This window comes from Aythya marila, assembly GCF_965140915.1.
Source record: "Aythya marila genome assembly, chromosome: W".
NCBI classification, from domain to species: Eukaryota; Metazoa; Chordata; class Aves; order Anseriformes; family Anatidae; genus Aythya; species Aythya marila.
This window is the reverse complement of record NC_139081.1, coordinates 9,696,387-9,720,186: the sequence shown is the minus strand read 5'-3', so window position 1 is coordinate 9,720,186 and position 23,800 is coordinate 9,696,387.

Genomic DNA, 23,800 nt, shown 5'->3' with positions numbered 1-23,800 from the left:
AATGTACTGAGATCTCTTCTGCCTAAGGATAATTAGGGGAAAACATCATTTAGAAAGATACCCGTTTAATGCATGCTACTGACAAAGCTATAAATCAATGTCCCAGAGAGACAATCACTTCAGGAAAAGTAGTGGCCTCATCGTTAAGAGTTCCCTGAGTGGCAGGGAGTGTGGGAGGATAAGGGCAGGCATCTAGAGCAGTGGGCACCTCCAATGCCTTGGAAATTCACTCCTGAACAAGTGCAGAATCCTTAAAACCTGGTAGGATGCTTGAGAAAGGTATGTCATGACCCTGGCAATTCCAAAGAGACACAAATCACTGCAACTTGGTGGGCCTTGGCCTATGCTTACCGAGCGGCAATCGATGCCACTATAACCCGAGTGAGAGACCCTGCAGCCACTTCAACCCTTGAGAAAGGCCCAGCAGCCACTCCAAGCCCTATAATGGGCCTCAAAGCTGAGCCAGGGAAACAGACTGTATGAGTGTCAATTGTACCTGTGCCCAAGATGAATGAAGAATGAATGAAGAAGTCAGGTCATTTAGAAAGCAGAGGAACTCCTACCCAGAGTAAGGATGAAGAAGAAGATGAGGCAGGCTACTCCAAAGTGGCTGGGCCATCAGAGGAACAGGAAGAGGAAGATGAAGATATCATAAAAGTATCAATAACTACCCGAGGCCTACACCAGCATGAGCTACGAGATATGGGAAAATATTTCAGTCGGTGTCCAAGTGAGCACCTTCTTACCTGGCTGCTCCGGTGCTGGGACAGCAGAGCAAAAATCTGGAATTAGAGGGCAGGGAAGCCAGGCAGCTGGGATCCCTTCCTAGGGATGCAGGCATTGAAAAAGCAATTAGAAATGGAGCAGAAATCTTCACCCTCTGGAGGCGTCTCCTGTCAGGTGTGTGGTGTAATTGCGTGAAGTAACTAGGAAAATAAAACTAACATTCACATTTTTTAAGGAAAAGGTACAGCATTGCAGAGGCTTTCAGGGTAGGGCATAACTGCATTACCTGAGCATTCCTTAGGCTCCCAACCTTAGATGCTATCACACTGGGGAAACTTGGTGTGCTAGCCCTAAGGAACAGCACGGAGCGTAGAGTGGAGTGGAGACACCACGGCTAGGCTCTGTAACCAGGTGGGTACTCAATTGTTCTTGTGCACAAAGCTGCACTTTTTGCCACCCTGAGCCAAAGACCTGTCATGTTTTGACAAATGCTGTACCCTAGTGTACTTTTTGCTATCATTATAATACCAAAACACACCTCCATCCCAAAATCTACCCGCCTCCAAGGTGCGACCACCCCTCACTGAGCATGCGCTCTGAATTTCTCGGAGCCTATTACTTTAAACAGAGACGGGAAAACTTTACACCAATCATGACTAAGATATGCTTGACTAGAGCCACTCAAGCTCCACCTAAAAGATAGAAAATAATATAAATTGGCCCAAGAGAGAGGGGATGTTAGGGAAGATACCACCGTCAGGGGAGATACCAACATCCTTAGGACCTTCTGACTCCTGGGATCAGTCGACGGGCTGAGCCTCTCTTCCCCCCCCATTGGGACGCCTTTGGGTGAGATCTGAATACTTGCTTATAAATCTCTATAGAGTCTTTGATCTTTTAAACGCATTTATTTCTAGGCTGCACACCTGTGACACCTGTGACACCTGTAAACACCTGTAACATCTGTAACATCTATAACATCTATAACACCTGTAACATCTGTAACACCTATAACACCTGTGTATTTCATGAATACTAGCTTGCTTTTGCAGACAGTCACTATCGCTGGCAATCCAAAAGAACCTGATTATCTGTTGCTGTAATAAACCATACTTGATTGCATTGTGATAACTCTCATTAAGTGCAACGAGGGTGAGGGTGGTTATCCATGATAGTTCAGTGTTCTGAATCTAACCAGACCCCCAGACGGTTAATGCATTTTTGGTGAATGTCCGAACGGACCCCCAGATGGTTAGTGCGTTTTTGGTGAATGTCTGAACAGACCCCCAGACGCTTAATGCGTTTTTGGTGAATGTCTGAACGGACCCCCAGACCGTTAATGTGTTTTTGGTGAATGTCCGACTGGTTCAGTACCCTGAATCCGACCGGGCCGGTAGCAGTTAATCAGCTACACCCCTTAACGCGACAGCAGGCCTGTAAGGAAGAGGAGAGGCTTTCTTCATACTGCCGGAATTGTTTAGCCACTTCATCCACTGTGGGTTCCTCATCCTCTTTCCAGGCCATTATTGCCAATGAGCTGGCATATGATGATGGTGCACTCTGTACAAACTTCCACCACATGGGTCGTGTACATTTGACTTCATCTGGATCTTTGGATGTTTGTCTGAGGTCTGGATCCTCATAAATCACTTCCCGTATGGCTAATTCCCTCAGGTGCTGGATTCCCTTCTCCATAGTGGTCCACTTGCCTGGTAGACATACAAGTTCTTCCTTGAAGGGATACCTTTCCCTCACAGCTGAGAGGAGACGCCTCCAGAGGCTGTGAGATTGTTCTCCATCTGAAATTGCTTTGTCAATGCCTGCGTCTCTATCAAGGGATCCTAGCCGCCTGGCTTCCCTGCCGTCCCAGAGAGGATAAACAACATGACAGAGAGCACATATGGAAAATAATGTGCTATAATACTCAATTTGGAAAACAGGCGCAGCAGAGTTGAGATTAAAGCAATCAGCATTATGACAAGTGACTATTAAGCAGGTCTAATACTTACACCAATTTTAGTTTAACACACTCTGGTCAGATCTGCCGTTATCTCAACCTTTCGAGCCCCACGTTGGGCGCCAAAAAGACTGTCATGGTTTAACCCGGCCGGCAGCTAAACACCACGCAGCCATTTGCTCACCCTCCCCCCTCCCTCTCTGGGACAGGGGAGAGAAATGGAAAGTGAAGCCTGTGAGTTGAGATAAAGACAGTTTAATAAGACAGGAAAATAATAATAATAATAATAATAATAATAATAATAATAATAATACAATGATGATAATAGTACTACTACTAATAATGTGTACAAACAAGTGATGCACAATGCAATTGCTCACCACCCGCTGACCGATGCCCAGCCTAACCCCGAGCAGTCCAGCGCCCCTCCCCCGGCTAGCCACCCCTATATATTGTTTAGCATGACGTCAGATGGTATGGAATACCCCTTTGGCTAGTTTGGGTCACCTGTCCTGGGTCTGTCCCCTCCCAGCTCTTACTGCACCCCCAGCCTGCCTGTTGGCAGGACAGAGCAAGAAGCTGAGACATCCTTGGCTTGGTATAAGCACTGCTCTGCAACAATTAAAACATCGGGGTGTTATCAGTACTCTTCTCATCCTAAGCCAAAATACAGCATTCTACCAGCCACTAGGAAGAAAATCAACTTTGTTCTAACTGAAACCAGGACAGACATCGATGAATGATTGTCCAAGGCATTGTTTGTTTTGAATCACTTATGTTTGACTGGTGACCGAGAAGACCCCCTTGCGAGTATTAATTTTCAAACAATAAATAGAGCAGCACCTGTGGTGTAAATGCCTGAAGTAACTAGGAAAATAAAACTAACATTCACATTTTTAGGAAAAGGTACAGCATTGAAGAGGCTTTCAGGGTAGGGCATAACTGCATTATCTGAGCGTTCCCTAGGCTCCCAACCTTTGATGCTATCGCGCTGGGGAAACTTGGTGTGCTAGCTCTAAGGAACAGCACGGAGCGTAGAGTGGAGTGGAGACACCACGGCTAGGCTCTGTAATCAGATGGGGCCTCGATTGTTCTTGTGCACACAGCTGCACTTTTTGCCACCCTAAGCCAAAGACCTGTCATGTTTTGACAAATGCTGTACCCTAGTGTACTTTTTGCTCATTATAATATCATTATAATACCAAAACACACCTCCATCCCAAAAGCTACCCGCCTCCAAGGTGCGACCACCCCTCACTGAGCATGCGCTCTGAATTCCTCGGAGCCTATTACTTTAAACGGAGACGGGAAAACTTTACACCAATCATAACTAAGATATGCTTGACTAGAGCCACTCAAGCTCCACCTAAAAGATAGAAAATAATATAAATTGGCCCAAGAGAAAGGGGATGTTAGGGAAGATACCACCGTCAGAGGAGATACCATCCCGAGGACAACATCCTTAGGACCTCCTGACTCTTGGGATCAGTCGACGGGCTGAGCCTCTCTTCCCCCCCCATTGGGACGCCTTTGGGTGAGATCTGAATACTTGCTTATAAACCTCTATAGAGTCTTTGATCCTTTTAACGCGTTTATTTCTAGGCTGCGCACCTGTAACATCTGTAAACACCTGTAACACCTGTAACATCTATAACATCTGTAACACCTGTAACATCTATAACATCTGTAACATCTATAACATCTATAACATCTATAACACCTGTAACATCTATAACACCTATAACACCTATAACACCTGTGTATTTTATGCATACTAACTTGCTTTTGCAGACAGTCACTATCGCCGGCAATCCAAAAGAACCTGATTATCTGTTGCTGTAATAAACCATACTTGATTGCATTGTGATAACTCTCATTGAGTGCAACGAGGGTGAGGGTGGTTGTCCGTGATAGTTCAGTGTTCTGAATCTAACCAGACCCCCAGGCGGTTAATGCATTTTTGGTGAATGTCCGAACGGACCCCCAGATGGTTAATGCGTTTTTGGTGAATGTCTGAACGGACCCCCAGGCCGTTAATGCGTTTTTGGTGAATGTCTGACTGGACCCCCAGGCGGTTAATGTGTTTTTGGTGAATGTCCGACTGGTTCAGTATCCTGAATCTGACCGGGCCCGTAACGGTTAATCAGCTACACCCCTTAACGCGACAGTAAAATTGGCGTAGTCGGCAGGATTGCTATGGATAAACGTCTGCAAAAATACAAATGTGCCCCTTCCCAGGCAGGGAAGGAGTGGGCCCAAAAGTTTTGGAAAGATGAGGAGAAAGTGGTAGAGTGCATTGAGCATTGTCAGGCTTCACGAAAGATTGGTCAAAGAAAGGGTAAAGGTGCAATTTGTGCTGTGTTAGGAGCCTGTTTGTCTTGTGCTCGGCAAAAAGCTAAGGAAACTCCTGCTCCCAAACTGATCTCTGATGCGGAACATACAGCTTTGAAATCAGAGAATGAGGTGTTGAAGTCATCATTGGCCTTTGAAAGGGAGACGGGAAAAACATTAGGAATCAGAGTGGATAAACTTTTGGATGAAAATAATAAACTTTCCATTGAGAATGACAAACTTGTGACTGAAAATGATAAACTTGTGAGTGAAAATAATCATCTTAAACAATTGCTGGAGAGGGTTAGTCATCTGTTAAATAAAGTACAGCCTTGCGCTCCGGTCAAGCAGATTCGTGGAGTGCTGCATAGTGCAGAACCTGAAAGCTGGGACAGTGATTTCTGGTCTGACAGTGATGATGGTGTTGAAGAGATTTCTGATTCTGAACCTCAATCGATTTCCTTGAGACCTTTGGTTAAGACTGAGACTACTGTTGATGATAATGATGAAATCCGTACTACTGTGCAAACGATTCCGTTGTCACCAGCAGAGTTGGTTAGAATACAGGAGAAGTTCTCAAGGCGGTCAGGGGAATCAGAAGTTGAGTATGTGTGTCAAGTTTCTCTTAAAGGAGGAGATCGAATGATGTTGTGTAAGGAAGAAGTAGGAGGCTTTTGGAGACCTGGAGTATTTTTAACCACCACACCAGGAGCTGACCTGGCTGTAGCAGTACAGAAAGCAGCCTGCATTCAGGCGATATATGAAAGAGATAAATTAAGGAATTCCCCAATGTTAGCTCCTATTGACCCGGTTCAATTAACCCCTCTCATCCGTGGACTCCCTGATTGTCTTAAGATATTTGTAGAAAACACCCAAGATCACATACTAGCTGCTTGTAGGGATGATGATAGTGGTTGTAGGCGAAATCCTAACTCCCCTATTCCCACCTGGAGTGAATTGGTACAAGACATAGATAAATACGGATGCCAAATAGGCTGGATTAATTCATCCAGTGTTAAATCCCAAGACCACTCTCGGCGAGTCCGCCAAATCCACACTAAAAATCCCAGATACCCCAAATTCAAAGAGAGGTTGAAACCTAATAGGGAACGAGGTGAGTTGTGGTGTCGGCAAAAAAACTCTTGTCCCCGGGGAGGGCAGTGAGCCACCCTGCTCAGCAGGTATTAGCAATTCAATGGCTCTCTAATGAACACTCTGACCCTATAATTGCATAACACCTGGTCAACGCAGGGTTAAATTCACGGGAATCAATGGTGTGGAAAAACAATGCCCCACTGCAAAAATTTCACTCTGGTTGCCAGAGGAACAAAAATTAACCAGGATAGAAGTATTAGTTGGTGCTGCATATACTAATATTTTAGGATTTGACATACTGCATGGTTGCATGTGGAAACTCCCTGATGGAACTGTGTGGAGTTTCGCAACACTTCAAAGGGATTCAGGCACCATGAGACTGAGCCTGTTACAAACATCCATACCCTTATCCCCTGCTAAAATCATTAATGTTCGGCAATATCTGTTGTCAGCAGCAGTATTTACGGGGATTGACGGGGTGGTAACAGAATTGGAAAAAAGAGGCATTATTAAAAGGACCCATTCACCTTATAATTCACCAGTGTGGCCAGTAAAGGAACCAACCAGGCAATGGCATTTTACAATGGATTACAGACAGTTGAATGCTAACACTATACCTTTGACTGCCGCAGTTCCAAACATGGCAGAGATAGTGAAAGCCCTCTGTGTATATAACAGTAGTAATAGTGCTAACTACTCCCAAATATTTCTATGCATGGGAAATCAAAGATTGCTATTTCACCCTCTTTCTAACCCTGCCGGTTGAATACAACCGAGCATATTTTATTTTCTTTTGTGTTCACAGGAACCCTGAGCAAACTGTATATGGACAGCTGGAAGATGACGAATCAACAGTTTGGATTAATAATGCCATGCTTTACCCTGACCTTGATGCAATTACAGACCTTAAAGGAAACTTAGCTACTGTGGCTGTGCATGGAGCTGAGGTGTTTCACCATGGCATCTAACCATGTATTGTCACAGTATAGCACAGTCACTGGAACATCTCAAAACAGAAAGGACCTAAATCTCTCTACTTTAGTTTTACATGGAAACAAAATATTTTCAAAAGATGAATGGAGTTGGAATGATTCTCTAAGAATGGCTGAACTTCAAGCCATGTCTGGACAGACAATACAAATTGGTTGCCGAATAACTAACCGATCCACTTATAATCGGCTGACTGAAATTAAGACAGTATACATTGATTCACCAAACCTATAATTGTGTACTGTCTTTGGGGTTACAGAGGCACAGAAATATTATTTGAATTCATGGTTAATACAGAAACATCATCGACTACAAAGGATAAGAAGCCTCTGCCTCCGCAGATATTTGAAAACGAACCGACTCAGCCTCCCATTGGTCTAACTCCTTCCATCTTCAATACAGGCCCTTACATAATTCAACAACAAATTCTCTTTGACCCTAGTTGGTCCCTAAAAGAGGGCCACGGGATGCAACTGGGTTATTAGGGACAGGATTAGGTATATTAAATAGCATTGATGCTGAGGTTTTAATAAGTAGAATAACTGCTACTACAGATGACCTAAGGAAACTGGAACAACCAATAAAATCAACTTTATTGGCTTTAGGAGCAAATCAATGGCTTCTATCAGATATTTTACCCCATTGGGAACAAATTGAGGAAAATGATCATCAATTAATTGTAAATGCCCTTGGAAAAGCCCAAGGCAATACCTCCCTTGCCTTGAGCTGTATCCAAGCACAGTTATGGATACAATCTGTAGCAGCAGCTATTATTAGAGAGGGAGAAGGAGGAACTTTGCCCACTGAAATTCAAAAATTGATTTGGGATAATGCTTCAGAATTTGAAAAAGAATTTCAAGCATAGTGGCAATTAGTCAACTTTACCCATTATGCAGAAAATGATAAAATTGTTGCCTTTGTACTTAGTATAAGCAATGCCACCGTATACAATGTATATCTAATCATTGCATTAGTACTCAATCATAATGGAACCATACTTTATCCTAAAGAGCATAAAGTATGGGCCCATCAAAAGGGAGGAAAGTGGCAAACAATTGATGTAAAAGCATGCATTGTGCGTGAACAAAAAGGTTTCATCTGTGAAAGTAACACGCTGGAATCCCAAGACATTTGTCTTGACATTGAGCAAAATATTTGCCACTTTGAGATACATCCTAATGAAACCCTTGAAACTGTACTTGTATATATTGGGAAAGGTTGTGTTTGCATGAGAACTCATTGTGATTCTATAGTCGTAGATAATGCAGTGGTAGATATCAGTAATCACTCTAATGTTTGTGTTTGCAATTTTACCAAAATTCTAGGATGTGATTTTAAATACTCAGTTCCTGTCACTTCTTATCAACTTATTGCATCTAATTATATTCTGCTTCATGAACTGCTGCCTACTCCTATTGGAATGAACCTTACCTTGGTGAAGAAATTGCTGGTACATGAGGACCTGAAGCAGCTGATGACACAGGTCCGAGAAAATGGACAAAAGACTCTGATTACTGTCAGAGAGATGAGAGACACCGTTGGTGGGACACTTTGTTTGGATGGCCGCCAGCTGCCAAGGGAATCTTCAACAAGATGCTTCACCCTGTTATTGTTCTGCTAATACTCACTGTATTATGTTTTATACTGACAATTAGTTTGTATGTTAAACTCTGGTTTATGATGAAACACTTAGCATCTCTACACAATGTACATACACTCGATAAACCTCAATCCGAGAATGTATGTGATATCCCCGACATATTCCAACTGTTGTGAAGCTTGAGTGACTATAGTCACGGGGTGGATTATGTGGTGTAAATGCCTGAAGTAACTAGGAAAATAAAACTAACATTCACATTTTTAGGAAAAGGTACAGCATTGAAGAGGCTTTCAGGGTAGGGCATAACTGCATTATCTGAGCGTTCCCTAGGCTCCCAACCTTTGATGCTATCGCGCTGGGGAAACTTGGTGTGCTAGCTCTAAGGAACAGCACGGAGCGTAGAGTGGAGTGGAGACACCACGGCTAGGCTCTGTAATCAGATGGGGCCTCGATTGTTCTTGTGCACACAGCTGCACTTTTTGCCACCCTAAGCCAAAGACCTGTCATGTTTTGACAAATGCTGTACCCTAGTGTACTTTTTGCTCATTATAATATCATTATAATACCAAAACACACCTCCATCCCAAAAGCTACCCGCCTCCAAGGTGCGACCACCCCTCACTGAGCATGCGCTCTGAATTCCTCGGAGCCTATTACTTTAAACGGAGACGGGAAAACTTTACACCAATCATAACTAAGATATGCTTGACTAGAGCCACTCAAGCTCCACCTAAAAGATAGAAAATAATATAAATTGGCCCAAGAGAAAGGGGATGTTAGGGAAGATACCACCGTCAGAGGAGATACCATCCCGAGGACAACATCCTTAGGACCTCCTGACTCTTGGGATCAGTCGACGGGCTGAGCCTCTCTTCCCCCCCCATTGGGACGCCTTTGGGTGAGATCTGAATACTTGCTTATAAACCTCTATAGAGTCTTTGATCCTTTTAACGCGTTTATTTCTAGGCTGCGCACCTGTAACATCTGTAAACACCTGTAACACCTGTAACATCTATAACATCTGTAACACCTGTAACATCTATAACATCTGTAACATCTATAACATCTATAACATCTATAACACCTGTAACATCTATAACACCTATAACACCTATAACACCTGTGTATTTTATGCATACTAACTTGCTTTTGCAGACAGTCACTATCGCCGGCAATCCAAAAGAACCTGATTATCTGTTGCTGTAATAAACCATACTTGATTGCATTGTGATAACTCTCATTGAGTGCAACGAGGGTGAGGGTGGTTGTCCGTGATAGTTCAGTGTTCTGAATCTAACCAGACCCCCAGGCGGTTAATGCATTTTTGGTGAATGTCCGAACGGACCCCCAGATGGTTAATGCGTTTTTGGTGAATGTCTGAATGGACCCCCAGGCCGTTAATGCGTTTTTGGTGAATGTCTGACTGGACCCCCAGGCGGTTAATGTGTTTTTGGTGAATGTCCGACTGGTTCAGTATCCTGAATCTGACCGGGCCCGTAACGGTTAATCAGCTACACCCCTTAACGCGACAGCACCAAATTTATTTGCCAAAAATAAGAGTGAATTACCGAGATCCTGCTACAGGAACTTGGAAAGGGCCAGATCCAGTCCTGTTCATTGGCTGGGGGTATTTTTGTGTCTCTACAGGAGCAGGACCAGTGTGGGTGCCAAGCAGATTTGTGAAGGCCGTCCAAGATGTCTCAAGGGACGGGGAAGTTGCTGATGGTGATTCTAATACTGCCAGCAGTGCTTGCTCTCGTGACCAAGATCGAACTGCGACAAAATCTGTGAGTGACATGGGCTAATCAGACTGGTATATCAGAATTTTGTCTGTCCATGGCATCATCCACGGATCCATTCAGGACTTGCCTCATAGGTATACCTGTGTATGACCCTTCTGAGTTTGGCCAGTATGATGCCAACAATTGTCGCAGTGCAATCTGTAGCTGCGTGCTCGGCGAAATTAATAAATTCACTTACTGTCCCGTTGCCCTGGGATCCACAAGAGTTACAGTTACTTGGATCTCAGAGAATCGGAAACACATCACAGAATTGGACTCAAACATATTTTGTATTCGGATATTTACAGCAAAGGTCAAGTCCTGTCAAAAAACATAATCCTGCAAGGTGGACAAATGTGACTTCAGAGGGGCCATAGGGGTACAGAAATACAAATAACACTTGTGGTTACAATGACACTGCTAGGCAGGGTTTAGGGGCTTATGGCGCGGAGACAAGGGGTAACAACTATAGCGTTTGGAAATATCGTACAGCTATGACCTTACTTCCTGATGTTTTCCTGATTTGCAGGGATAGGGCCTGGCAAGGTATCCCCCTGCAAATGCTATCGGAGGTCCATGTTACTTAGGTAAACTTACTACATTTGCTCCTAGCTTGTCACAGTTGCATAAGATCACCAGACATAAACGAGCATTGCTCACACCAGATTGCAGTGATAATGTTGAGTTGCTTGGTGTTGTGGCTAGAGCGGCATTGGCAATTTTCGTGCCAGGAGCGACAGCTGTGGCCGCACTTAATAATTTAGAAAAATTGGCATGCTGGGCTGAGAAGCAAGCCAATGCCACGACAGAGATACTTGAGGAGATGTTACCAGATCAAAATAGTCTGCGACATGCGCTCTTACAGGATCGAGCTGCTATTGACTTCTTGCTTTTGGCTCAAGGGCATGGGTGTGAGGACTTTGAGGGAATGTGCTGTTTGAACCTTTCTGATCATAGTGAGTCAATTCACAAGTCTGTTACTTTCCTGAAAGAGCACATGAGAAAGATTCAATACGATATTAATCCTTTCGATCAATGGCTCACTGATTTGTTTGGAACGATGCCTAGATGGTTATTGGGATTAATCAAAGAGGGATTAAGGATTCTGTTTGTTGTGGTGTTAATCATCATTGCATGTCGTATTGTAATAAATGTGGTTAAAATGTTACTTGAAAAAGTGTTAAATCAGGCTTGGTTTGCTCAAAAAGAAAAAGGGGGAATTGTTGAGGGATTTTTGAAACAGCAAGGAGGCCATGACTTGCTGCAGCTGAGCAAACCAAGCTACCAGGACGACTACGAGAAGTTCCCATGACAATGTTCCCACATCGCCCAAGTGAGGAATTAAAAAATATTGTTGCCAGCAGATGGCTTCAAAGACAAGATCTATGTGACTGCTAATCACAAGGGGGTAGTTTTCTTGCAGGTGGGGTTGTTTTCTTGCAGTTGTTTGTCTGAGTGCTTTTGACCAATAATCTCGTGTGAGACACTATCCGCCCCTGTTAAGTTTGCTATAAAAGTCAGGCTATTCAGGTAATAAAGGTAGAACATGATCTGACCATACTGGTGTCTGTCGTGTTTTCAGCTGTTCTTCCTGCAACACCATACCATTGACATTATGCTTAGGTCCCATACTTGTACATCCTATACATCTATCACATCTCTTCTCTAGCCTTTTGATATATAAACACAAATATCATTCCCTTAGTCTATAGGCCAACCCTCTAAAATGTCTGTTACATTTGTTTAGTCCATGGCTTTCAAGTCCATCTTTCATAACAGGACTTGAGGGCAGGAGACACGGTGTATGGTGTTGGATTGTAGCATGCTGAGGCCAGCTCTGGTTCAATCACTGCTGCGCTTCTCTGGTTCTATCACCACTGCACGTCATTTGGTTCCATCAAAATTCATTTGTCATTAATCTAGGTGAGTCTTAATGTAATACCTTTAATGTGACATATAGCAACAATAGTAGTGATAGCATACAATGTTCAATCAAAAATAATAGCTAGCTCTTACAATACAAATCTCTGCTTATTCTCAGCCAACATCAAAACCCCTTGAGGTACACAGCAGACTTTCCCATTCTTCTGCATTACCCACCGAGTGCACTCAGGTCCCTGACAAAAAGAAATCCCATGGATGGATTTGCCTTTCCCTGAGGCAGGATTAGCCCAGACTGTCTTCCCCAGCATGTTCTTTATGTGCACTAGAGAAACTTTATCCTCTTCTACAGTATGTAACAGGTTTGATTGGGCATGTTCCCTAACATCGACTAACCAGGTGGCCTTTGCTAAATGTGTATCCCAATTTTTGAATGTCCCAGCACCCACTGCTTTCAGTGTATTCTTTAAAAGTCCATTGTATCGTTCAATTTTTCCAGAGGCTGGTGCATGATAAGGGATGTGATACACCTATTCAATGCTATGCTCTTTGGACCAGGTGTCTATGAGGATGTTTCAGAAATGAGAGCTCTTGTCTGACTCAATTCTTTCTGGGGTGCCATGTCACCATAAGACTTGTTTTTCAAAGCCCAGAATAGTGTTCTGGGTGGTGGCATGGGGCACAGGGTATGTTTCCAGCCATCCGGTGGTTGCTTCCACCATTGTAAGTACATGCCACTTGCTGTTGCAGGTTTCATAAAATCATAGAATACCTGAGTTGGAAGGGACCCACAAGGATCACTGAGTCCAACTCCTGGGTTCCCAAAGGACCAGGGTTTGGTTGGCCCTCCTGGCTGCCAAGGCACACTGCTGGCTCATGTTCAGCTTGCTGTTGATCAAAACCCCCAGATCCCTTTCTGTGGGGCTGCTCTCCAGCATCTCGTCCCTCAGTCTGTACGTATAACCAGGGTTGCCCCTTCCCAGGTGCAAAATCCATCACTTGCTCTTGTTAAACTTCGCGTTGTTGGTGATTGCCCAGCTCTCTAATTTGTCCAGATCTTTCTGCAAGGCCTCACTACCCTCGACGGAGTCAACAGCTCCACCCAATTTAGTGTCATCTGTGAACTTGCACAGAAAACCTTCAAGTTCTTCATCCAAATTGTTTTGAAAACATTGAAGAGGACTGGTCTTAAAATGGAGAGCTGGGGAATCCCACTAGTGACAGGTCACCAGCCTGATGTAACCCCATTTACAATAACCCTCTGGGCCAGACCCATCAGCCAATTGTTCACCCATCTTATTATGCTTTTATCTAACTGGATTCTGGCCATTTTGTCCAGAAGGATACTGTGAGCTTTACTTTCAGCTTTACTGAAATCCAGAAAGATTACATTGACTGTCTTCCTTTGGTCAACTAGCTGGGTGATCTTGTCGTAGAAGGAAATTAAGTTTGTTAGACACAACCTTCCCCTAGTGAACCCATGTTGGCTCTGACCAATGACTGCGTTGTCCTTTAGGTGTTTTTCAATAACTCCCAGAATAATCTTCTCCATAATTTTACCAAGCACTAGAGTGAGACTGACAGTCCTGTAATTGCCAGGATTTTATTTCTTGCCCTTCTTGAAAATTGGGAACACATTTGACAGCTCCCAGTCACAGAATAATAAAATGGCTTGGGTTGGAAGGGACCTTAAAGATCATCTAACTCCAAACCTCCTGCCATAGGCAGGGATGCCACCCACTAGATCAGGTTGGCCAAGGCCCCATCCAGCCTGGCCTTGAACACCTCAAGGGATGGGGCATCCACAACTTCTCTGGGCAACCTGTTCCAGTGCCTCACTACCCTTACAGTGACAAAATTTCCTTCTAATGTTTAGTCTAAATCTATCCTGTTTTAGTTTAAGACCATTCCCCCTTGTCTTATCATTATCTACCTGAGTAAAGTGTTCTTCTCGATCTTTTTATAAGACCCCTTTAAGTACTGAAAGGTTGCAATGAGGTCTCCCTGAAGAGATAAGAGATAAGCAAATTCCCTGCTTCCACTGCCTGCCTGTGCATTTCCTTCTTGCCCCTCAGTTTGACCAGCAGGTCCTTGTTTTTTTCCCCTCCCTGCCCACTTTCCTACACAGGGGGATGGAGAGTTCTTGTGCTCCAAGGAAAACGTCCTTAAAGAGTTGCCAGCTCTGCTCACCTCCTTTGTCCCTAAGGATGGTGTTCCAGGGGATCTCATCTACTAGGTCTTTAAATAGCTTGAAGTTTGCTCTTGAGAAGTTCAAGGTCCTGCCTTTGCTCTTCACCAGGCCCATATCCCTCGAGATCACAAACTCAACCAGGGCATGGTCACTACAGCCCAGACTGCTTCCAGTCTTGACCTGTTTAATGAGCTCTTCCATGTTGGTGAGGACTAGGTCCAGTAACACTTCTTCTCTGATTGATTTGTCTAATATCTGGACCAGGAAGTTATCTTCAATGCACTCTAGGAATCTCCTGGATTGCTTACAGTCTGCTGTGCAGTTTTCCCAGCAGACATCCAGGTAGTGGAAGTCCCCCATCACGAGAGCATGGGAGCGCGATGCTTCTTGTAGTTGAAGCAAGAATGCCTCATCCACAGGCTACCCTTGATCAGGCGGCCTGTAGTAGACCCAAACCACAAGCTATCGTTTATTGATGCGGTCTTTAATTTGCACCAAGAAGCCCGCAACCTGTCTGTGGTTGTCTCTCAGAGGCAACTCTTCACAATCAATCCCTTCCAAAAGCGTGTCCAAGTTCAAAGAACCCAAAACCCTGGGCACATCACCAGCCTCTCAGCCAATCATTCACTCAGCCCATTTGTCTCCTTCTTCCTGGGTCCCAGTCACCAACTGGGAGGACAGAGCAGAACGCTACTTGCAATCCCAATCCCTTCAACATCTTTCCAAGGGACATAAAATCCTTTTTGATATTTTGGAGTTTCCTTGTTACAGCATTGTTTGATCCTACTTGAAAAAGTAGGGCATGGTTGTATCAAAACTCTGTAGAGATTGTCTGGGCGGCAAATGGGAGCCTCAGTGCCTCTCAGAGAGGAGTCTCCAATGACTAACACCTGTAATAAATGGCTCAGTCTTCAAAATAGGATTATAATCAAAGTTTACAATTTATTAAAGGAATAGAGGTAAGCAAACAGCGCTGGGTGTGCCAGGAGTCTTCGCTCCACCAGGACGCACACCAGTTACATCAAGCAGCTGGTTTTTATGCTCCTAGGCTGATACATATTCATTATTACTTCTAAAAAAACCCGAGTTATTATAATTAGTTTCCGGAATCCAAACCCTCCTACTGGAGCATGTGTATCAGTCTCCAGTGGTCCCCCTGGGGGTCTCTGGGGGTATTTCATGCTGAAGGCTCGTAGTCTTCCTCTCAGGTTTTTTTTCTTGTCCTTCCCCTTTGTACTCCTTGGCAGCATGTCAAAAGCTTACACAGCGTCCCCTGCAAGTTTTGTCTTCTAGCCGTCCTTCAGCTTCTTTCTTCTCCTTAATCTCCTGGCCAGATATCAGGGGCTTGCATAGTGTCCCATTCAGAAGTCATAACAGTTAGCAGTTGTTAGCAGCTGTTCTGAAACCCCCAGACATCAGAGACTTCAAAGAAAAAACATACAAATACAAATAGCTCTCTATTGACACTTCACGAATTGTTAAAACATTCCTCACAGGCCATTCACAGAGACACTCCAGTCACATCTATAGCAGTGCTAAATCAACCACAAAGAAGGCAAAAAAGCTGTAACTGTTAGGAATAAGAGTTCGGAATCACTAACAAAAGCAAATAGGCTCATGGATTTGAGGACTATTTCTGAAGATTTGATAAATTGACTATAATGAGGGGGAGACTGGGACACTGGGAGGAAAGGGAAGAAACCACATCTGTGGAAGAATTAAATTGCCAGTGCAGGACCCGGAGACAGAACTGCTCTCTATTGACACAAATTGTTAAAACATTCCTTTGCAAGGTACAAGAACTATATACATTAACCACTCTGTTTTTCTTAGACTTGTGCTTATACAAGGGTATGTAAGACAGAAGGTCACATTCATCATACCATGCAGCCCTAGCATTGTTCCATACTGACACGAATCAGATGAACATATCTCACACACCCTTTGTGCCTTTGTGGTTGGTCTTTCTAAGGTCTTTGCTAGTTCTCCCGGAGACTCCTCTCTCCTGCCTGTGGATTTAAGACACACAGACCTCCTGAGGATCTAAAGAGTGGCCCAGACCCTCAGTTCCAGGGATCTCCAGTCTCTGGAAGTCCCCCTAAAGCCTGAAGGCAGATGAGGGTGTCGTGGGTGCAAGTGTGCCCAGCTGGATGAGCTCTTCAAACAGGTGGCTCAGTTGCCAGAGGAGCTCACCAGGCAGCATAGCACTCAGGAGTCTGAGCAGGAGATTGACAATTGGTATTTTACGCTGACAGCCCTGCCTTAAATCCAGGTAAGGCATAGGGAAAAAAAACTTGCAGCCCTGAATGAGCACATTTCATAGGCTCATAGGACGAGGGAGAGTGGACCCTTGTCTTGTCTCTGGTCAGAGACGGAGGAGGAGTCTCCCCCCTGCCCCTGAAGTGCCCCTGAAAAATAGATATGGGGTTCTAAGGCAGGAGAGAGGAGTCTCCGGGAGAACTAGTAAAGACCTCAGAAAGACCAAGCTGTCTCAGTGAAAGCCCTTAGCAGGGCTTTGAAACAGGCAAACGTTTAACTGCGATAAGTCCCGTTTAACATGACAAAAGCCATTGAATCCATGCAGTTTTATCAACCTGGTTGTCCCTTTCCTCCACCTGGCTGGAGGCAGGACCCCTCCAATCCTGGTCATAATCCTGGTCAAATTCATTACTTGCTTCTTGTAAATGTGAATCAAATGTCCCTCCACCATAACCAGAAATATACTCAACCCATCTACTCTAATTCGAGATCTGCCCACTAGAAACAGGAGCAGCCATTTTCCTGGAAGAACCCCCTTTTGCAAGTGCTTTTCCTTGCAACTCATGTACCCATGCCTCTAGGGCTGAGGTAGATTTTCCATCCAACTTCCTCATGTCCCCCCCGTGGTTGTGCAGGTAAAACCACAGGGTGGCACATGGTGTGTACCCACTATATCCTATCCCTTGAGCAGAGGAATGCTTACGCCTAATAGCTGAGGTACTGGTTCGTAGAGGTGGGGAGAAGGACATATCCTCTTTGAGTTAATAGACCTCTTGGGAAAGTTTCTCCACAGACAAGATGCAGGCACATAGGGAAGGAAGACACTCTCTTTGTATTTCTGGAGTTGGCTAGCCAATTCATCCACATGTGCTCCTCTCCATCTTTCCAGGTCATTACTGCCAATGAGTTGGCATATAGCAATGGTGCACTCTGTACAAACTTCTGCCACATGGGTGGTGGACACAACTTCATATGGATCTTTGGATAGCTGGTCATTGTCTAGGCCATCATAAATCACCTTTAGCACAGCTAATACCCTTGGGTATTGGATACCTTTCTCTATGGTGGTCCACTTGCCTGGGTGACATACAAGACCTTCCTTGCAGGGATACCTTTCCTTCACACCTGACAGGAGTCACCTCCAGAGGGTGAGGACTTGTGCCCCTTTTCCAATTGCTTTGTCAATGCCCTCTTCCCTAGCAAGGGATCCCACCTACTTGGCTTCCTTGTTGTCTAATTCCATGCTATTGGACCCATTTTCCCAGTGCTGCAACAGCCAGGTGTCAATCTGCTTGTCTGGACGATGGCTGAAATCTTTTTGCATATCTCACAGCTCACCCAGTGATAGGGATGGGGTGGTTATAGCTGCTTTTATACCTTCCTTTTCATCCTCCTGCTCCTATGATGGCACTTCTTTGGAGTAACCTGCCTCACCTTCTTCTTCTTCCTTCCCCTTCTTATTAGTTTCTTTCCTTACTGACTTTTGCATCTATTGTTTCATCTTGCATATAGGGGCAACAGATACTGGCATGGGTTGGTTCTCAGATGCATCCACAGGGCCTATCCCAGAGGTTGGAGTGTCAGCAGGGCCCACTGCAGGGGTTGGATCAGATCCAGAGGCATTTTCTTCCTCTTGAAGTCACTGAAGAGTATTAAAAAGTCATTGATAGGCACAAGCGAGAGCCCAGCATATGATCTGGCATAGCCAAGATCAGGGCCTTTTCTTACTCTTATCGTTGGTTTTGCACCTCTTCACATCCCCCATTCTTGATTTTTTTCAACATTAATGCGCAATATTTTTCTTCAGATGTCACGGGGGATGACAGATGCACAATGCCATTATTATTACAATAGCAAAAAATAGTTGTTTGAGCCAATTCCATTCAAGTAACCATGAAGTTAGTTTCTCCCAAATGTTTCTAAATCCCCAGGAATTGTCATCTTGAGCCACTCTATGTAGGATTTAGTTTTTTTCCCAATTTTTTTTTAAGATCAGTCAAATTCATCCCATTTGATCTACATACATACAGCAACTAGCATTAATTACGGTGTATGCTCCTCCTTGTGAGGTTAGTAATAAATCTAATACCATTCGATTCTGGAGTACTGTTTTTGCAAGCGTGTTACCTCCTTTTGTAGTACCTGGACTGCATCCAGAGTGTTATTTTCTTGTTCTTCAGTTATAGCTGAGATATTTACAATAGCTTTTTCAAATTTACTCACCCCTAACCAAGGTAAAAACCACCTTGCAAAACTATGAGATGCCCTGTTTCTTTTTACTGGAGGATTATCTGGAGTCTGCTTAATTCTGCGTGTGGTCTCAAGGGGGCTTTGGCTTTGTGGGTCTTCAATAATAGTTACATTTGGAATTATTGCCCCCAGGGTGCAAGCTCCCTTCCATCCTAGAGGAAACACCTTCCTGGCTTTATGGCCACATAGCCAGTACCACCCCTTGCCATTTCAGACAGGCCATCCGGTTACAGGATTCTCACCTTGTATCTGGTGCGCATTATGTATATTAGCATTCCCGTAGCTAATGGTACAGTATGGATTGTTCCCTACTTCATAGACAGTATTTCCACACCCAAGGTCAGTACTATTGCCCCCTGAGTTTCTATCAATGCTGTTTAAAAGGCACCTTTGATAACACGGGATTATGTACAGGGAGCTCAACTTCAAAATCTGTTCCTTCCTGGGACTGAGTATGATTCATCATTTTTAGAAATCTGGAGAATCCGGACACAGTGGCTGCTGGAAATAGCAATCAGGGACAAGGCCTTTTCAGTCTTTCTAGGCATCTGGGTGCAAATCCAACAATTATTTCAAGATAGAACTCGAGAGATGTTCTGGATTAATTGGAAATGCTGATTTTTCCCTCCATCCTATCACTAATCCATTGAGAATAGGTTTTACTAAGATAATCTAAAAATACATCATTTCTATGTATATATACACCCCTATAATAATTAAGAAATAATAATTAAGAAAAACAATAAAAATCTCAACCTAATAAGGATTCTTCTGGCGGAGATTAAATACTCCCCTTTCTCCCACTTCCAGAGAGTGTTCCCTGGAAACACTCCAATTCTGTGTAATTCAATCCCTTTTACTCATTAATTCATTAAGAATTCTTCTAAGGAGAAGTTAAAGGTTTACAATAGTTAGTTTTAATAGTTTTAACCTTAAAAGTCTTTGTTAATGCAGTCTCTCAAGTATCAGGGTTAACCAATGCTTTTACCTGGACGTAATGAGTCCACCCTTTCTCAGCCATTCTTACTGTCATCTCAATAGTCAGGAGCACTTGGAACAGTCCGTCCCGCTCAGGTTGCAGCTTCGATTCTCTCCATGTTCGCATCAGATACCAATCTCCTTCTCGGAATGGATGGATCAGAGCTTCCAAGGGTGGGGTTTGAGCTAATGATCCACAGGTTCTGAGAGAAGACAAAGAGGACGACAGCCCGAGTATATAGTTCTTAAGAAAAGCATCTTTTGTCTCAAATTGAGGTAATTCATTCCCTTTGTCCAGGTACAGCAATCTAATTATATTATTATTAGATATACATTATTATTATCATTATCATTATTATACATTATTATAATGATATTATTATTACATTAGATATACATTAATATTGTTATTAGATATACAGCAACCTAAATAATATTTCATATGGTGAAACTCCCATGCCTTTCCTTGGCGCAGTTTCAGTTCGAAGAAGTGCCAAAAGTAAGCATTTCACCCAGGGGAGATGAGTTTCCAGAACACAGTCAATTGCTTCTTTACTGTCTGATCCGCTCCACCCTTCCAGAAGAGGAAAGATGCCAAGGAGTGTGAAATTTCCACTTAATTCCTAGGTGGAAGGTATATGGAAGGTATAGCTTCCATGGCGTGTCTGACTCTGTCTACATTTTTCCCTCCTATGAATGTATTGATATATTACAGTGCCTGGCAGGCTGGGGATTTCTGTTAAAACCTTTGCCAAGGCATTGTGAGCAATAATAGGGAAGTGTTTATATCCTTGAGGCAGCCCATTAAAGGTATACTGTATCCCTTTCTAAGTAAAGGCAAATTGAGCCTTATCATGTTGCTGGAGCGTAATCATGAAAAACATATCTTTAATGCCTAAATTTTTCATCCATGGGTGTGATGTTCCCTTAATTTGGGTTATCAATTCCTCAATATTTGGCACAGCATCAGTTAAAGGTGCTGTATTAGCATTCCATAGCCTATAATCAACCAAAACCTGCTATTGTCCATTCAACTTTTTCACCGGACAGACAAGAATTGTAAGGGGAATGCGTGCGAGTGATAATACCTCTTTTTCCATGACTGATACCACCCCATCAATGCCCAAATGTACAGCTGCTGTCAGAGTACTGCCTTAACACATCCCTCTCATATATCACTTGTATGCAGGCTGCTTTTTGCATAGACACAGCCGAATCAGAGAACCCTGATGTCTTAATAACAAGGGGATTTCCTCTTTCTTGTGGGTCTATGCCACCATCCCAATAGACAGCTTGTGTAGTCAATGAGTAGTTTTGATCACCTGGTGCAATTGTTAAAAACAGTCCAGGGCCCCAATAGCCTCCTGCCTCTTCCTCACTTAAGAGGATTTGTTCCTGTCGTGTGTCATCCTGTCCCCCCCCACTCCACCCCCGCCCCAGAAAGGCAGAATCACCACACATATCCCGTCTCAGATTCCTCTGGGGGCCTAGAATACTTTTCCTTCAACTTTGTTAATTCAGCCGGAGAAAATGGTATAGTTCATACTGTAGTATGAACATTGTCATCTCCTTCGTTTGCAATTTTGGTTTTGATTAATAGTCATATAGGTAGAGGTTCCAGGGTAAGATCATAATCTAAATCTCCCAGCAGTTCATTGCTATCGTTATCATACCAGATGTCTCCATCCTATGTTTCAGGATTTGCAGAGTGTATTAATTTGCAGATTTGTTTAGCAGAGACCAAAGATGGCATCTTATTTAGCAATAAATCTAATTTTTTTCCGTAGTTGCTTTTCTCACTGTTCATCTGAGACCATTTTATGTTCCCTAATTTCTATTCCTCTCAATTTTCATTTTGAAAGGCCAGTGATGTTTTCAGCATTTCATTTTCTGATTTTAACGCAGCATATTCTACAACTTCAGTTGTTTCATGGGGAGGGGATTTTCTAATTTCCCTTTGCATGCAAAATAAGCCAGCCACCAATACTGCACAAGCAATTCCTTTGCCTTTACCTTTCTAAAATTTCGTGCCCTTTCTATTCCTGCTTTAGATGGTGCACACATATTTTTGCAGAAGTTTATCCATGGCAATCCTGCCAACTACACCAATTTTATTTTTATAAGGCTCTATTGGACACTGGTGCACAGTGCACCCTAACGCCATCAATCTATAAAGGCACAGAAGCCATCTGTATTTCTGGAGTGACAGAGGGATCCCAGCAGTTAACTGTATTGGAGGCTGAAGTGCATGAGCATGTTAAAACAAAATTGATATAAGCATTATATTCACTTAGTTGTTGCTAGTCACAATGTTGATTGCTTTGATCTCAGGTCTGCTGTGCCTGTTTTCCAGATTGAGTTATATAGCACATTACTTACTGTATGTGTTCCCTGCCGTGCTGCTTATCACTTCTGGGGGCTTGCTTATGATTATTAATTTACTGTACGGTGTAACATTGGCTTATGATATGATCAAATTGCTGGTTATGAGACTAATCTGGTATTTGTACTCAGCATTGCTGTCAACTCCATACTTTGGAAACCATATCTCAGAAACTATTAACAATTACACCTACTACCTTTTTTCTTCAGGGAGCCAATCTATTGAGATGACAGGGGGAGATGTTCTTTTCCTACTTGTTCACTCTTCCTTTCTCCTTCACCCCCCTCTTCTCCTCCAGGATAGTTACAATAGCTCTTCAAGACTTTGAATATCCTTGGAATGTTCAGACCAGCATGTTGTTAGTGTTATGTCTCCTGAATGCGCTTCAGATTTTGTTTAAGGTTAAACAACTACTTAGGAATGCCATCCAGAGATCTGTCATGAGGCAGGATAGTTATGAGTGGCAGGGAGTGTGGGAGGATATGGTAAGGCATCTAGAGCACTGAGCGCCTCAAGTGCTTTGAAAATTCACCCCTGAACAACTGTGAAATCCTAGAAAACTCATAGAATGCTCGAAAAAGGTGTGTCATCACCCTGGAAATACCAGAGATACAAAAATCACTGCAACGTGCTGGGGCTTTGCCTATGCTTACCAAGCTGCAATCGACACCACTATAACCCCAGTGACATACCCTGCGGCCACTCCAAGTCCTGTGGCCACTCCAACCCCTGCAACGGGCCCTGTGACCACTCCAACCCCAGCGGCCACTCCAAACCCTACAATGGACCCTGTGGACACTACATCCCCAGCAGCCACTCCAAGCCGTATGACAGACTGTCCAGCAGCTCCAACCCCAGTGGCCACTCCAACCCCAGTGGCCACTCCAACCCCTGTGATGGGCCCAGTGGTCGTTCCAACCCCTGTGACAGGCCCTGCAGCTGTTCCAACCCCTGTGATGCGCCTTGCATCTTTTCCAACTCATGTGACAGGCTGCAAGGCTAGGCCAGGGAACAGACTGTGCCGGTGTCAGTTGTCCCTGTTTCCAAGATGAAACAATGGATGAGAAAGTCAGGTCATTTAGAACACAGAGGAACTCCTACTCAGACTAGGGAGGAAGAAGAAGACAAGGCAGGCTACTCCAAAGTGGCTGGACCATCTGACGAACAGGAAGATGAAGAGGAAGATATCATAAGAGCATCAATAACTACCCGAGGCCTATACCAGTGTGAGCAACGAGATATGTGAAAAGATTTCAGTCGATGTCCAGGTGAGCACCTTGTCACCTGGCTGCTCCGGTGCTGGGACACCAGAGCCAATTGTGTGGAATTAGAGGGCAGGGAAGCCAGGCAGCTGGGATGCCTTGCTAGGGACGCAGGC